Genomic DNA, 4,818 nt, shown 5'->3' with positions numbered 1-4,818 from the left:
ACAATTTCAGCCTGGGGCTGGCCTTGCTTGCTAAGTAACTCCAGATTGTTTGTTTGTTTGTTTTTTTAATTTTCATTATTACTACTTTTAAAGCAAACAGTTCCATTAGAAATGTATGTGAAATCCATTGCGACCAGTCATATTTCACTTGGAAGCCCTCCATGTCATGAGATGACAGTTTAAAGTTGGATGTTGTAATACTCTCTAGTTTTTCTAGGAGCCCTGCAAGACCAAGCAGGGGTTGGGAAGGGTGGCCTGGAGGTCTCCTGCCGTGTCGGGGAGGTTGAGCGCAGCTGTCAGAACCTGATGAGGTCTCTTCCAAACGTCACCTGCAGTCCTGGCTCTCTGCAGGTTTTGGCTGTCCTGTGAGACCTGGATAACACTGCTTCTTTCCACCACTTTTTTTCTTTGCTTCCGTAGTCTGTCCTAACCACAAACATGTTTTCTGTGAGCAGTTCTTTGTGGACAAGGAGAGCTGTCTTAACTGTGGTGACTTCAGCCAGGTTTTCTTCTTCCTGGGCAGTATGCTTGAGTCAGGAGAGGAGAGTGGAAGAAGAGCAGTTAAATTAACTATGACATGAACATTTGAACAGATGGCTGACCTTTATAACACCAAGAACCATTTACTTTTAGAAGTTTGCAGGCTGTTTTAAGTTTGTCATGCTCTTTACAACCATCTGAGTGTAGATATATGACACGGTTTATTAGCTTACCACAAGGCTCTGTTGCTTAATTTCCCTTCTGTTTGAAACACTGAGCTTTAGGTGGAATAAGTAGGATCCAGGAGAACTGATGAGATCGGCTCCCTTTGTGTCAACTTTCTTTAAACTCCTGGAAGCTGAGGGAGGAGGGATGCTCCTGGTCATGCTGGAAGAAGCTCAGCTCACTACCCCAGGAGAGCTCAGCCCTAGCACGGGTGAGGGCCATGCAACAGCTAATTGTGGACAGGGCAGAGACAGATGATCATCCTGCCCCAAATCACTTAACCGTCTTAAGGGTCTACGCTTGCCTGCCTGAACGAGCCAACTAATCTTTCAGTGAGCCGCACAAGTGAGCACTGGGGTATATATGGTACGAAGAGCGAGATGACACAAAACAATCAAATTTCCCTATCCCAACCCTCCCCAAAAAGCTGTGCACCATATGCCTGCTTAATGGGTGAAGAACATCACTGTTCGGAGCAAATTGTTTCAGCCTGTGGTGGGTTCTTTGTCCTCTGGAGGCTTTTTAGGTCAGGGTTGCATATCTTCTGAAAACATTTGTGGTGTAGGCCAAACAGGTGGTGGCTTGATACAGAAATTCTTGGAGAAATTCTGTGAGTCAAGAGGTATTGGACTAGATCAGTTGTTCTCAAATTAATGCTTTTTGTGAGATCGCAGCAAATTCCCTGCGCTTTGGACAGTTGTGTGGTGATTTGGAAAAGCAATACCTGCATGGTGGCCGCACATGAAGTCCCTGGCGCTGTCCTGGAGACCTGCTGGGATGGGTGATGCCGAGGGTCCCATCTGGGATTCAGTGAGTCAAGGGTGGAGGAACAACTGTGAAGTGCTTGGAAATTGTCTTTATAAGGAGCACACCATGTTAGTCCACCAAAAAGTGAAAGAAAGAAAAAAATCTGTATCAGCGCAGCATGTATTTCTTTTACAGAGGTCCGGCTTATCACTATGGTTGGCTTTTCTTAATTACTGCTAATGCTTCTGCAGGCTGTGCAGTTGGAATTGGAATGTGGCTGGCCCGGAGTCAGGGCACAGAAGCTTTTATCGGGGCCACTTGGAGACAGGCCATCTGCAAGATGTATTTATTTTTTTCTTATTTGTCTTCCCTAAATAAAAATGTGATGCTGTGAGAATGTCTGTTCCATCCTTTTGCTTCACTCCACCGAAGTTGCCATTTTCTGACAAACTGTTTTAGAAAGTTATATTTGGCAAATGGCTGTTTACTTAATTCCTCTCCTATTGTTGCTGCTTGTCTGTGAAACCCAAATCTGTTTGCGTGCAAGCTCAGCTGTAGCTCAGTTGAGAGGATCCTTTAAACCATAGTTGCTTTCTGCTCGTTTGCTTTTTTTAACTCCTTTTCTCTCACGATGGAGGAACTGCAGGTACTTCATATCTGACAAAGGCAAATCCAGTACCTGCAGAGCCAAGGACTGTTAGACTTTCCAACAGCCACGTGGTCAGGTTTCCTTGCTTGCCCCAAGTGTTGGACCTTCAACACTCTTGGCATCCCACGGCTATAACACAGAGAGCGTAACAAGGATTAGATTTGCAGGGGTGAGTTTCTTCTCTCTGCAGAAAACCATGTGAAGCTCCACGAAGAAGCAGCCACCCATGTTGGTTCCTGAAGTCCTGCTGGCTCAGGTCCTTAGCCAACAAGGAAGACTTCCCCATGATTACCTTCAGCAAGATTGGCTTGTCAGGAGGACTTGGGAGAAACAGCTGCTTTTTTTTTTTTTAAGAAAAGTGATTTCCTCGGGCTCAGTGCCCTCTCTGAAGTGAACTTACCTGTTTGGGACACTGGGATTTGTTTTAGAAATAAAATACTCCTTCATCATGGAGCTCTGTGCAAAACTGTGCTGTTCCAATCACTGGGGGAAAAGGGAGAGTCCCTTGATGAAACTGGTTGTTGCAGGGTTTTTCTTAGACTGCTAAAGTTAAGGCTGTCCCTGGCAAAGTAAGTTTAAGCAAGGCTTAACATGCTTTGCCCACAGTTACTGCGATATAACCCAGCTTTGGCCACCCTAGCCTAGCAATGGGTGCTTCTGGAGGAAGGTAGAGCATAGGGACTGTAGTTGTAAAGGGACAACCAATTATAAAAGCAAAAGAGCAAACAGTTGTTTATAATCTATAAAAATTGATACTCATTGCTCTCGGGTTCGCCTTCCTTGCCTTAAGATTTTCTCATTAGAAGCAGTTTCTGTAAATACCGGCTCTTTCTTTCCCTTTGGAGAGATCTCAAATTGCTGGGCTGGAATTGTTGTCTGGGTAATCAATAAACTTTAATCTACATGACGGGTTTTTTTGTTGAAGTTGGTTCTTTCTGGACTGGAGAGAACATGTCTAAAGCAAATGTAAAATGAAGAAGGGTTAGATTCAACTTGACTCACTCGTACAATTTTGCAATATGAATGTCTTCCAAAACAATTACTGTTATTGCTAAGTGGACGCTAAATGATTAATCTACTAGCAGACAGCCAGCGCAGTAGTGTCTTTGAAACAGTTTTTGAGCCTCTTCCCCACTGTTCTTTCCCTGCAAGACTGGTTTAAAGATAAGACACTGACAATAAAATAAATTGTGATTTGTAGCCTGGTTCTCTTTCAGTCTACTCCTTTGCTTCAACATTGCACTTCTGTCTCACACTGAAAAGTATGTAATGAAAGGGTTTTAAAGTCTGCCCTGAGCCCCAAAACATATTCAATCTTGTATTTCATTTGAGGCATATGCTTAAATTATCATGGGGTTGGCTGGATTTATTTGTGCACTTAGATGCATGCTTAATCTGGATGAATAACAATGCTTGAGAGCTTTTGTTGATGGGAGGTCACAAGTGTTCTTCTTTGTGAGTTGGTGGCATCGTGTGCAGAGCATGTGAAAATATTAATTGATCATTTTACTGTCTGGAGTAGTCCTTATAATGGGAATACCTGCTTACGTCCTGGTTTTCTTCTCAGAAGATCTCTCCTTTTGGCTGCGTAGTGCAGAGGGAGAACTTCCCAGCGCTTAGTTAAGGAGCTGAATTTGCAGCTGAATTTAGGGAGATGACTAAACACCTTAAAATGCAATGATTTGTGAGAGAAAAGGCAAGACTGCAGAAAAGACTCCAATTTGGTTCCTCGTACGTTCTGTAAACTTCTACATTTTTAACATTTTTACAGCTACAAGTCATAGCATTACATACCACGTTGCATCAAGACAACTGACTCAGAAAAATCCTCTAGAGTCTGTTGATGCCATGGACTTGCCTATGTGCTAGTGTTGGTTTTAATTGTCTTTCTGTTTGAGGAGATGTCCTCAAATCTGACTTCAGGTTAGAGGTTGAGCTGTTTCTCATTACTTTGAATAGCAATGATATGTTTGGTTGTACGCCTAGTTGAGCTGGTGAGCAGCAGTGGAGCTGGGCATAAGTCATGGAGTTACTCATATAGCTTCTTACCCTTGCCTTAAGTTGTTCTGGTTAATAATGTAATAATAATTCTGGACAATAATAGGTTTGCTTCCCTGGCTTGTGTGATGGCAATTCTGTTACTGCAGAGGTTTTGAGTTTAACTCTCAGTAAACTGCAGTCACAAAGCCAGTTACTGCGTGTATGGTTGAATACTGGCTTGATGGAGCTGCAAAATATTTTCTCTGCACTTGGAAATATTTTCTCGTCCCCTAAAGGCAACCCTGTGCTCTGATAGTGACACTTTCATTAGAGAACGAGAAGGCTTAAAAACTGGTTCATACTGCACGTTTTTTTAATCCCAGCTTTCTCAGGTAAATTAATCACCTTTTCTTAATTCCACATGGTGGAAGAAACAGTCGTGATGGTGCTTGTAAATGATGCAGTTTGCTTTTGCTCAGGATGCTGAAGTTTGGGAGTGAACTCCAAGCAGACATCTGTGCTATGTTAAGGTTATTCAGAGCAAAGCTTGGTTTTAGTCTTAATGTATTTGCTACCAAATTTTAGTAAGTAAACATGAGACAGACTGCTCTCACCCAGCAACAGATATGATTGTTTTGGTGGTGTAGCTTTGGTGCCTGTTCCAAAATGACTCAGATGACCAGTGCTTAAAAATAAGCACCCTCCCCTCCTCCAAACCTCTGGGTGTGGGAGCCTGT

The 4,818-nt window shown here is 43.0% G+C and overlaps 1 protein-coding gene across 1 annotated transcript in view; it reads left to right on the top strand.

The window, feature by feature from the left end:
* The window catches only part of HPCAL1 (hippocalcin-like 1), a 52,116-nt gene that overhangs the window by 9,426 nt on the left and 37,872 nt on the right, over positions 1-4,818 (top strand). The gene's annotated exons all lie outside the window — the stretch shown is intronic.

The sequence above is a fragment of the Pygoscelis adeliae genome, unplaced genomic scaffold (assembly GCF_000699105.1).
Source record: "Pygoscelis adeliae isolate BGI_AS28 unplaced genomic scaffold, ASM69910v1 Scaffold168, whole genome shotgun sequence".
Classification (NCBI taxonomy): Eukaryota; Metazoa; Chordata; class Aves; order Sphenisciformes; family Spheniscidae; genus Pygoscelis; species Pygoscelis adeliae.
Note: the sequence above shows the minus strand (reverse complement) of the source record. Positions and strands in the feature narration are given on the sequence as shown.